Source organism: Arachis ipaensis, chromosome B5 (genome assembly GCF_059453495.1).
Source record: "Arachis ipaensis isolate K30076 ecotype BB chromosome B5, ASM5945349v1, whole genome shotgun sequence".
Classification (NCBI taxonomy): Eukaryota; Viridiplantae; Streptophyta; class Magnoliopsida; order Fabales; family Fabaceae; genus Arachis; species Arachis ipaensis.
The window spans coordinates 65,137,328-65,150,294 of NC_142440.1; the positions used below are offsets into that span (position 1 = coordinate 65,137,328).

The window sequence follows — 12,967 nt, forward strand, 5'->3', positions numbered from 1 at the left end:
AATAAAAAGAAAAAATATATATATGAAAAGGAAAAATGTAGAAAAGGAAAGAAAAAAGAAAAGCAATAAAAAGGGGACAAAATGCCCCAAAGTGAAGTCCAATAATAATCAATGCATATGGGTTGTGATAAAAAAGAGAATGCACGAGTGTGTGAATAAGTGAAGAATGGGTAGTTAGGTTAGCTTTGAAATTGTATAGGCTGTCATAGGTTAGGTGGGAAGTTTAAGTTAATCAAAGATTCAAATCTCTAGTCCACTTGACCATATGCATCCTACCTTGACCCTAACCCCATTACAACCTATGGATAAGTCCTCATGATATTTTATGCTTAATTGAGTAGATTTTATCAACTTTTCCCATATTTATTCGATGAAATAGCATGGTTTCATAATTTTCCCCTAATTTGTGCTTAAGTGTGAAAACATGCTTTTTAGGCCTTAAATTCACTAATTTTGATTTACCTTTGATTCCACTAGATGCCTTAATGTGTTTGTTAGTGAATTCAGGTTGAAAAGGCTAGGAATGGATCAAAGGAATGAAGAGAAAAGCATGCAAAGTGGAGAAATCATGGAAAATCAAGGATTTGGGATGCATTCATCGACGCGCACGCGTGAATTTGAAGTTGCATGGCGACGCGTACGCATACATGACGTGTATGCGTGGATAGCAAAAATGCCAAACGACGCATACGCGTGACCCACGCATACGCGTCGCTGCTCGCACGTGACCTCATTAAAGTGAAAACGCTGGGGGCGATTTCTGAGCTTCCCAGGCCCAGATCCAACTCATTTTCTAAGCCTATCACATGCAGAAATGAGAGGAGTCACGGGGGAATCACAGAGTTTAGTTTTCATCATGCTTTAGTTAGTTCTAGAGAGAAGAATCTCTGAATTAGGTTAGATGTAGCTTAGGAATTCTTAGATCTAGGTTTAATTCATGCTTTGATTTACTTTTCCTTTTCAATTTCATGTTCCTCTACCTTTGCTCTCTTAGATTAGTATTTTACTTTTTGTAATTCTTTACTTTGTTGTTGATGCACTCTTATTTCTTCCATTTTCCTTTTAATGCAATTTATGTTTTATGTTCCTTTATTGTTGATTTGAGTTGTTGTTGTTAATTTCCTTGCAATTGATAGTTGTAGATTTACTTTTCTTGCAATCCTATTTTGTTTCCTTTTATACCTTCCTAGTGTTTGATTAAATGCTTGGAAGGATGTTAGAGTAGATTTTTATGTTCTTGGCTTGGGATGGTAACTTAGGTGAACTTGAGTTGCTAATGTCCAAGTGTTGATAGTTGGTGTCCATTGACTCTAGCCTTCCCTAAAGTAATTAGTGAGATGGTTAGGACTTATGGATTAGGATTGGTGTAGCTCATTTGACTTTCCTCCACTCGTTAGAGGATGACTTAATGGGATTAATCCTTGCAATTATCATGTTATGGTTAGTCACAAGGATAAAGATCCTTGACCATCATTCCTTGCCAAGACCTTTTTACATTTTAATTCCTTTTACTTTCTTGCAATTTACTTTTCTTATTTCTTATTCCAAAACCCCAAAATATGCATCTCATAACCAATAACAATAACACTTTCCTGCAATTCCTTTGAGAGACGGCCCGAGGTTTGAATACTTCGGTTATTTTTATTGGGATTTGCTACTTGTGACAACCAAATTTTTTCATGAGAGGATTATTTGTTGGTTTAGAAACTATACTTGCAACGACATTTCAATTGTGAAATTCTATACCAACCAATTTTCCCTTCATCAAGGTTGCGTAGGTTGTGATGGTTGGTTGTGGTTGGCTTATGAATGGAATTGGTTGTTTTGTAGTTGTGTGTTCTGAAAGTGGTATGACTCTTGTGGGTAATGGAATGAGTTTTGTGGATGGTGAAATGAATTGTATGGATTTGGGACGGAATTTTGTGCTGAGGCATACTCAAGTGATGAAGAATTTACACATGTAAAACTAGGAGGTGAGGTTGGATAACTAAGAGGTGATGGCTCTTGATGAATGGGGTATGAATGAGTGAAATCTCTTTGATTTTGATCTTCCCAGCCACAACTTAAGTGGTGATCAATTTCACCAAAATATGGACTATTTTGTGGCTCTGGGAAGTACCCCATTTCATGTTCTTGATACTCCCACCCACCATTAGCATAATAACGTGAGTCATTCTGTGGTGGTGGAAAGTTTCCTACGAAATTTGATTGACCAAAATATGATGAATACTCCTTTCTTTCTTGCAAAATGTTCTGTCTCAAACAATAATCACCAAAAGAAATTAGAATCTCCATTGTCATAAATAAGGAATTCTTAGTGAGGCAATACCACAAACAGCTAGTGATTATTGTGCTAACAAGTAAATAAACAAAGAAAAATGGCTTAAAGTGCAGAGAATATACTAACAAACTGAAACAGAAACTAATTACAAAAGAAAAGAAAAGTGTTCAATCTAGTTATCCTCCAATTTAGTAATTGTCAATACAAAACCAATCTTCGGCAACAGTGCCATAAACCTGATACACGAAACTTGTCTCTCAACAAATTTCCACCGGCAAGTGCACCGGATTATTGTCAAGTAAAAACTCACTATAGAGTGAGATCGAATCCCACAGAGATTGGTTGGTTGATCAACGTTAATTGGAGAAGTGTTCTAGTTAAACTGAATCAGAATTGAATTGAGGTTGCAGAATTTAAATTGGCGGGAAACTTAGAGAGCAAGAAATATAAATTACTGAATGTAAATAATAGAAATTAAACTACAGAAGGGAAATTGCAGGAAATTAAAGTGCAGAAGCTTAAATTGCAAGAAATTAAAAAGGAATGGGGATTGTTAAGCATAAATGTAACAGCAGAATTGAAAGAATGGGTAAGATCAGAAATGGGGGAGTCATTGGGCTTAGGAGATATTGCATTCTCCGGATCAAATTCATAGATCAAAGTATTGGTAGGATTACATGTCACGATATCCATCCAACCCCCAATCTAATCCAATGTGAAAAAGCATTTCTAGCATGATCCCCTCCTCCCTCTCTCGAGGATCAGAGGAAATCAAATTACGAATAGCTTTTCTGTCAAGACAACTATTCAATTAAACTAAGATCGAAAGCTTTCTAGCAAAATCAAGAGAAAAGACAGAAGAAGAAGAATGAAAACTGTTATTGATCCATTGAATTACAACAGAGCTCCCTAATCCAATGAAGAGGGATTTAGTTGTTCATAGCTCTGGAAATGGAAATTGAAATTAAAAAAAATAAGATTGCAGAAGTAAACTAAAATTTGCAGAGAAAGTGAATTATGCAGAAAGTTCCAATTCTAGATCACAGATCCAATCTGTCCAACCCCTAAAGGAAAAGAAAATGGAAATACATAAAAGAAAAAGAAAAGTGCAGAGAGAATAAACAGAGTTCTGAACTCCCAGAGCCCCTTCAGGGCCCCTAGAGAGCTCATTCTATCTTCAACAACCCTTCTATTTATACTCTTCTTCTCATCTTCAATTGAATCAAGTACTTGGATGTGGGCCTTGGCTGAAGCAGTTAGGAGTGATTCTTAATGATATTTGATAATGGACGTTTGGCAACTAACTGCATACTACAACAAATACGGGCTTTAGCAACGCCAAATTTTGCAACGCCTTAAAACCGTTCTCTTAGATAATTTTAGACAATGGTTTTTTGTAGTGTTACTATTGAATTCAATTTTTCATTATTTTATAGCAACAAATTAAAATCGTTCTCTTTGACTATTTTAAAGAACGGTTTTATAACCGTTACTATGATTTGTTTTTAAGCAACGGTTTTTTATTGTTGTTTAAATAATTGTACAAAAGAAACGCATAAAAACCATTGCCAAAATGCTACACTTTAAAACCGTCCTATTAGATGGTTTTAGACAATGATTTTTACAGTATTGCTGATGAAGTTCAATTTTTCATTACATTATAGGAACAAAATAAAACCGTTCTCTTTGACTATTTTAAAGAACGGTTTTATAACCATTACAACAATTGTTTATCAAATAACAATTTTCTAATATTATGTAAATAATTATACAAATTAAAAGATACATATAAAAATAATTATAAATAATCATACAAATTAAAACAATTTTTTCTATAAATACTAAATTTATAAAATACTCAAAAACTATTCTTATAAATATATAACACATATTATTTTTAGAAAAAATAAAATTAAAATACATTTATAATAAATATTATATATTTTTTTATAAATAACAAGCATGTGAGTTTTGAGCCAAATTGTGTGGTTACATCATATAACCACTTATTTTCATTCTTGTGTGCATTGTTCTCTTTCTATGATTGTAATCTTTGATTTGTTTGATTCTATATGTCCATTGTTCCATGTATATATGCATTTATATGATTGAGGCCATTATTTCATTTAGCTCACTTACCCAAATAGCCTACCTTTCATCAACCATTGTTAGCCAACTTTGAGCCTATTTAATCCCTTTTATTCTTAATTATAGCACATCACTACCCATAAGCGAAAAAAACAATAAATGTCCTTAATTTGGATCTTTGATTAGCTTAGGCTAGTGAGGGTGTGTATCATTTGGGTATGGAAAACTTGGGACATTGGTTGAGATAAAAGTGTAATTTGTATTTTTGTTGAAAATATTGGGAATTGGGTACATATTCATGCACTATATGTAAAACCATATGCATTGATACAATTGTATATACTTTAGAAAAAAATGAAGAAAAAATATATATAGAAAAAGAAAAAGAAAAATATATAGAAAAAGAAAAGCAATAAAAAGGGGACAAAAATGCCCGAAAGTAAAGTTCAATAAAAATCAATGCATGTGGAATGTTAATTAAAAAGAATGCATGAGTATGTGAAAAAGTGGGAATCATGGGTAGCTAGGTTGTGTATTAGAGTTGTATAGGTTGTTATATGTGTTTGGTGAGAGCTTAGGTTAATCAAAGATGCAAATTTCAAGCTCACTTGACCATATACATCCCTACCTTTACCCTAGCCCAATTACAACCTATGAACAAGACCTCATGATGAGTGTATGCATGCATTGAATAATTGTTGATTGTTAGATGAAAACCAAATCTTGAAAAGCATTATTAGAGGAGAATTAAGTGATCGACCCTATACACTAGAGCGACTAGAGCGGATACACCTCCGGTGAGGGTTCGATGCTCAATTCCTTGTTCTCGGCTTTCATGAGCGTTCTTCGTGCAAGTCCATTTATACTTCATTTTGATATTTGAATTGGTAGGATTCATGAATCATCATATGATCTTAGCCCTACTTATTCATACATGTGTTCTTGGGGATTGATTTACTTTTAATCAAGTAGGTAGAATCATCTTGCATTTAGTTGCATTCATATAGATAGGTGCATATAGTTTATTTGCATTGAATAAATGTTCATACCCTTTTCTTGTCCCTCTTTATTCATAGCATGAGGACATGCTTGGTTTAAGTGTGGGGAGATTTGATAAACCCCGATTTTGTGGTTTATCTTGTGCTTAATTTAGGTGATTTTATCAACTTTTCTCACATTTATTCAATGAAATAGCATGGTTTTGCAATTCTCCCTTGATTTTTGCTTAAATGTGGGAGAACTCATGAAGAAATGAAGCAATCGTAAAGCTATCAAGCCTGACCTCTTCGCACTCAATCGACCATAACTTGAGCTACAGAGGTCCAAATGAGACGGTTCTAGTTGCGTTGGAAATCTAACATCCGGGGCTTCGAAATGATATAAAATTTGCCATATGTTGTATGACGCATAGGGGCACGCACGCACCATGTACGCACGCGCCGATGGAGCACGTGGGTCCACTAAAGAGAAATCATGGCCAGCGATTTCTAGCTCATTTTGGGCCCAATCCAACTCATTTCTGATGCTATTGAACCGAAGAATTGAGGGGGAATGAACCAAATAGTCATAGTTTAGTTTCCATCATGTTTTAGGATAGAATTTTAGAGAGAGAGGCTCTCTCCTCTCTCTAGATTTTAGGGTAGTTTTAGTTAATTCTTCTTGGATCCAAGTTATAATTCTTGTTTTGATTTAGTTCTTCCTTTTAATTTCTTGTTATTACATCTTTATTCTTCTAGTTTTACTTGTCATTTTCTTTATTTTGCCATTTTTATGTTTATGAACAATTGTTGGATCTTAATTTTCTTTAATGCAATTTTATGTTTCCATGTTCTTTTATGTTGATCTTGCTTACTATTGTTGATTTCTTGCTATTGATAGTTAAGGGTTTCCTTTAATTCTTGCATTTTGTTATGTTTACTTTTCTTGCATTCTAGGTATTTGATAAAATGTTTCCTCTAGTTTTTGGGTAGTTCTCTTGACTCTTGGCCTAGGCTAAGGAAATTGAGTGACCTTGAGTCATTGGGTCTCATTGAATTGGAGATTTGATAACCCTTGGTGATCAATTTGATACTCATTGACGCCAACCCACTACTAATCTAATTAGTAGGTAGGTTGGGACTTATGGGTTGATGTGATCAAACCTATTTGACGTACTTCAAGCCTAGGAGTAGATATTATGTACTTAAGGCTTTGGAAGTAGACTTAATAGGTTGGCCTCTCATAATTATCAATATATGGTTTGTTGACAAGGATGGTGATCTCAATTACCTATGTCTTGCCAAGAGTTGTTTTCCTTTATTTTATTAGTTAATTGTTCATTTACTTTTCTTGCCATTCATTTTCTTGCAAAAATTATAAATCAAAACCCCCTTGTCCCCTCATAGCCAATAATCATACACATCATTGCAATTCCTCGTGAGACGACCCGGAGTCTAAATACTCTGGTTAATTCTTATTTGGGGTTTGTACATGTGACAACTAAATTTTTTTATGAAAGGACTATTGTTTGGTTTAGAAACTATACTTTACAACGTGAATTCATTAGTGGAATTCTAGACCATACAAAAGTTTGTTCATCACCGTCATACTCAATTTCACCAAATTGGACATACATTTACCTTGAAGCAGCTTGGTCTGATCATTGGCAAAGGTCGGTGATTCATTATTATTAGTAGCTTGACATTGTGGTTTAGTTCTTTTACTTTTATATTCATTGCATAGGACAATAATTTGTGCATTTTTTTTCCTTTGAATCTACTGCTGCTTGTGCAATCTGATGATGAGAATTTTTTTAATGGGCGAGTATATGGCTAAATTCTTGCATAGGAAAATAATTGGTTTCCATGTGGTGTTTGTAATTGAAACAGCCTAATTTAAATAAGTTTGTATTCTTGAAAGGCCAGCGTGGAAGGAAGCTTGTGCTACTCTTCAAAAGCTCCTTTCAGGTACAAGTTGCAACCTCAATTTGTTCTTTTCTTTTACTTTGTTTCCACATTCTAATGCCTTAAAAGCTATACTTTCACTCTCTTTCAACCTAAAACCACACTTCTCTGTCACTTGCTCTGCCTCTTCTTCCGGTACCACAGTTTCTTCTTCTTCTCATTATGCTCTTCATTTTGTCCAATTTAGCTTCTTTTTCTTTTTTATATTTCTTTCAGTTCATTTATTTTTTGAAGTGGTAGTGTAGCTACTAGTGTGATAACAAAGGCGACGTTGCTAGTTCCTAATAGCATTCAGTTTTAACAAATTTGTTGCTTTAGATAGTGGTGCAAATTGTTATAGGAGAGGGTAATTCAGGTATTTTTGAGTCTTTGAGATGAATCAATTAATTGAGATTGTTGAAGTTGATTCATTGAAGGCATGGAGAAAGAGAGGAAAAAGTTCTGTTAACAATTAACATTCACTTGTATATTTTACAGAAATGAGTAATATTGTTCAAATTTGGGAGACTGTTATAAGCATTTATTTCTCTTGATTACTCTTTTATTTTCTTGATTATACTCATTTAAGCAAGAGAAATTCATGATTTTTTCTTTAGATCCTCTGCTGGTGAAAGGCTGCCAGAGGAGAAATATCCATCCTTTCGAGAGAGGTCGGAGACAACTGATCTCATTGTAGAAATTTCTTTGCATCCTTGGAATGCCTTTAGGCCTGATGGAGTGAACATTTTCTCTGACATCCTTATGCCTCTTCTTGCATTTAGGGTCGAATTCGACGTAGAAGACGTAAGGGGTCCTGTTATTCAGTCCCCAATACGCACCAAGGAGGGACTAAAGGCTCTACATCCAATTGACCTGGAAAAGCTCAGTTTTGTTGGAGATTCACTCAAGATATTACGCAAGGAGGTAAACCTAGTTGCATTACCGCTTCTATATATCATGGCTATCCTTCAAAGGAGCCGTTTTCCTTACTTATTGCTTTTTACTTAGGTTGGTGTTGATGCTGCCATTTTAGGTTTCATGGGAGCACCTTGGACAATAGCAATATATATAGTGGAAGGGGGTACAACACGCACCTATACAACCATTAAGAGTATGTGCCATACAGCACCACATTTATTGCGGACTCTGCTCTCTCATTTAGCGCAAGCAATAGCAGATTATGTTGTTTTCCAAGTGGAGTCTGGGGCTCACTACATACAAATATTTGATTCATGGGGTGGAGAACTACCACCTGATATGTGGAAACGCTGGTCAAAGCCTTATATCAAAGAGGTAATGTAGAAAAGTTCCCATTTATTTTCATCTTATTGAAATTGTGTTCTAATTTTTTAAACTGTTCTATTTGGGATCCATGTCATAGAAAGCCTAAGTGTATCTATTTCAACTTTTGCTTATTTGTTTAGTTGAATCTTTGAACTAGACAAACCATGTGTTGCTTTCAAAGGTTTGCAATGATTACAGGTTTTTTTTTATGTAAATTATTGTTTTGTTCCAAGCTCTCATGATTGTCATTTGGGTGGTAAATAATAAGATGAGCTAAGAGCTTGTAATTTGTAAGCATCAAGTGGTAAATAAGCTTGCTTGATCTTGGTCTTCTGAATTTCGGAGAGAAAGTCCAAATCAGAGGCTACACCTTCAAACTTTTTTATTTAATTGAAACTATGTTGCTGTTAGTGCATCATCATAATTTGTAAAACATAAAATATTTGCAAATTGAACGTTGGGCACAAGATGCTATTGTTCCATATTTTTCCTCTTTTGCCATGTACTGATTTCTAAACATCCAGATTGTAGATTTGGTCAAGAAAAGATGTCCTGAAGCCTGAGACACTGATTGTTCTTTATATAAATGGAAATGGTAGCCTCCTTAAGCATATCAAAGATACTGGAGTTGATGTTATTGGGCTGGACTGGACTGTGGATATGGGAGATGGAAGAAGAAGATTGGGTAGTGGAATAGGTGTGCAGGGAAATGTGGACCCTGCCTACTTATTCTCCCCACTTCCTACCCTCACTGAAGAAATTCAGAGGTTGGCGATTTAATTTGACATTCTTTATTCTCGATAGTCATATCCTTCCTTTGTGTTTGTCTTTTTAATGCTTAGTATCCAGGTTTTCTAATCTGCCAAAAATGTTTATACAGATAAAGATCAGATTTAAGATACTTTCTAGTTCTTTATGTGGAGCAGTTCCCATTGAAGCCAAGAGAGTCCACTCAAGCTGAGTTACCACACCAACTTTATTGAAGAAAAATGAAGAAATTGCCACCCTTAGGCTATAGTACTATAGTATTTTGAAAAATAATGCTGATATAAGTAAAAGTGGTTATGGCCTAGATTAGTATTATGTTATTTTGCAATGATGATATAATGTGATTGTGGATCTTACAACAATTTTCGTAAGTCAAATTTGATAGTAAATGTTCAATTAGTTTTTTTAGTAATTTGATTCAAATAATTTAGGTTATTTATTGACAATAAAATAAAAAAAATGTTGGAACTAGTTTCATTCATGAGAAAACTCTTGTAAATAAAGAATTATATTACAAAAAACCATTGTTAAAAGTCACAAAAGGCAATAGTGTTAAAACTGTTGTCAAAGATAACTATAAAATGGCAATGGTATTAAAACCGTTGCCAAAAAATGACACTAGTGGCAATGCTTTAAAACCGTTGGCTTAGTGAATAATAAAACTACAACAGTTTAAAACCGTTGCCTATCCTGTTATGGTTTTAAACCGTTACGTTATGAAAGAGAACGGTTTTAAACCGTTGCCTATCTGGCAACGGTTCTATACCGTTCTTTAAAAATTGTTGTCAAAACTATTCTCTATACCAGTAACTATGGCAACGGTTTTTCGGTTGCCGTTGCCTTTGAGCATTGGCAATGGCCGCATATACCACAGGTCAAAAACCATTGCCAAAGCATTGCCTAAAGTTTTGGGAACGGTTTTTCGATCTACGACAACGGTTTTTTACCGTTGCGAAAACCCTTATTTGTTTTAGTGTCGCATAGTCTGCATAGGTGCAAATTGGAATGGAATTAGCCTTAACGTTGGTGTCTACGTTTGTATAAAAACGTTGGGTTAAACGTTACTTGAGAAAAATGAAGTCTGGGTGTTGCCAGCAACGTTTGACTCACCGTGTGGTCTACGCGTACGCGTCGATGGTCAAATTTGCCATTCCACGCGTGCATGTCGCCCACGCGTACGCATCAAACAGGTTTTTGTGTGTATGCGTCACTCAAGCGTTCGCATGCAAGGCCAAAATGCCCATTCACGCGTACGCATCATCAACGCGTACGCGTCACCTCAAATTTTTCCAATTCAAGATTTGAATCTCTCATCATAGGCGTTGGACTCAACGTTGCTTCACCAACGTTCCCTCCAACATTGGCCTTTCCACGCGTGTGCGTCACCCACGCGTACGCGTGGATTGTTAAATTTCCGCGCCCACGCGTACGCGTCGCCCATGCATGCGCGTTGCATCAAATTTTTCCAATTTCCAGAAAGCCAACTGTATTGAAAAATGTTGGAGGTAATGTTGGTTTACCAAATATTCCTTCCAACGTTGGCATCAGATTCTTGCAGAACATTGCCTTGCCACATTTCCTTGCTCTTCCTCTGCTTCTTCTCACCTATCATCAACCAAACACATGCATCAAAGCTTTGCTAAATTCACAAGATTTTGCGCCATTCTTAATACACAACTAAATATAGCATAAATCTCATGAAAATTCATCAATTTAACCATGTTTGAATGGATCAACGCATGCATGAAATTCTCATCCAAATACTTACTTATTACCTAAGAAATGCATGAAACTACCCTAAAACAAACTAAAAATGGCTTGTGAAACTAGCCAAGATGCACTGGCATCAAGATACTTGTCCCCAAGGAAAGAAAAATTGGTCCCTTCTTGGCGTTGAACGCCAGGACTGCTTCCCTTATGGACGTTGAACGCCCAAGCTCTCTCCTCCCTTCTGTCGTTGAACGCTAGTAAGGGGAACCCTCTAGGGTGTTCTATTCTCCATTTTGGGTTTGTCTATCCCTGTTCTAAATTTCTATGCATGATCACAAACATTAGACAAGCTAGGAAAACTATGAAAATCAATGACAAAGAAAAAGTTACTAAAAGAAATTTAAAAGAGAACTGAAATCAAAACATAAGGGTTAAGTACGATTTTGGTCCCTAACGTAGAGGCCAAAAATTTATTTTGTCCTCGGCCTTTTTTTCGCTACAAAATCGTCCCGAAGGTTTAACTTAATTTTAAAATTATCCTTCGGACCAAAATACCCCTTCTCCTCCTTCACTAAAATACCCAGTTCTTCTTCTTCGTTACAGTAATACCCAGTTCTTCTTCTTCTCCATCATAGATTCGCATTAGCATCAAAATAAGGAAGCAGAAGAACACAAGAGCAATATAATTTTAATAGCAACAACATAATTTCAATTAACAAATATCAAGAAACTAAAATAGAGAAGCAAAAGAGAATGGAATAGAATCAGAAACAAAACAAAACCAAAAAATAATGAAATCAATCAAAACATAATCAGAGTCAAAATCAACAAATCAACCAATCTAACAGTGTAATTAACAAATAAAAATAGAAGCAGAATAATCAACTTAATCATAAACAGAATTAGAACCCAGCGGTGAGGAGCAGCGAGCTAGCAAAGAAGAGGTACAGCGACGAGATCTGGCATCGGGATCCAGCAGTGAGGACGCGAACGACGAGGAGCAACGGCGAAGAGCAGCTGCGAGCTAGCGAGGAAGAAGAGCAGCGGCACCACCACCACCTCCAAACATCCAACCACCACCACCTCACTTCCCAAACGCAGACAAGTTTGCACTCCAAATCGACGTCAAGTCGGTCCACCGCCTCTTGGAAATTCACGCTACTGTCCTCCACCGTGGCCTGGAGCGCCACTTCCCTATTCTCCCCTTCAAGCTCCAATCATCATACTCCTTCCCAGTCTCCCCATTCTCCCCTTCAAGGTCCTCATTTCCCTTCTTCCCTGACACCCCTCCCCTATAAATGTAATTCCCTTTCCCCCATTCCCTTTAAGTCTTTAACCTGTTTTCTTTTTTTTATAATTTTTTATTTAGGAGTAATTTGGTAATAAAAATAAAAAATTTGGTGAAAAAGACGATTTTAAAACTAAGTTAAATCTTAGGGACGATTTTGTAGTGAAAAAAAGGCCGGTGACGAAATAAATTTTTAGCATCTACGTTAGGGACCAAAATCCCACTTAACACCAAAACATAATTAAACTAAGGGATACGTATAGTTGGATTGCCTCCCATCCGAAAATCTTCTATTTTCATAAGGTTTTCGTGACTGGTATTAAAAAGGTCCAATAATGTATGTATATTAGACCTTTTGAGACAATTATAGATCCTGGGAGGCAATTCTAATTGGTCAATAAAAAAAGATTGCCATGGTAAGGAAGAAGGGGGAACAAGCACATCAATCTATTAGGTATAGGATTACAAAAAAAGGTATAGGTCGAACTTATTAGCTACCGGTAAAATAAGAACCGCTCATGCCTGGCAATGCAAGATCCATCCTTACATCTCCTACTACTGGTGGGGTGACCGCCAGTTTCGGCATGTTGGGCGATATCATTATTGCCGAACCCGATGCTTACATTG

The 12,967-nt window shown here is 35.8% G+C and overlaps 1 pseudogene; it reads left to right on the plus strand.

Annotated features, from left to right (window-relative positions):
• Window positions 1-12,967, plus strand: part of LOC107640609 (uroporphyrinogen decarboxylase 1, chloroplastic-like) — a 69,704-nt pseudogene that overhangs the window by 25,124 nt on the left and 31,613 nt on the right.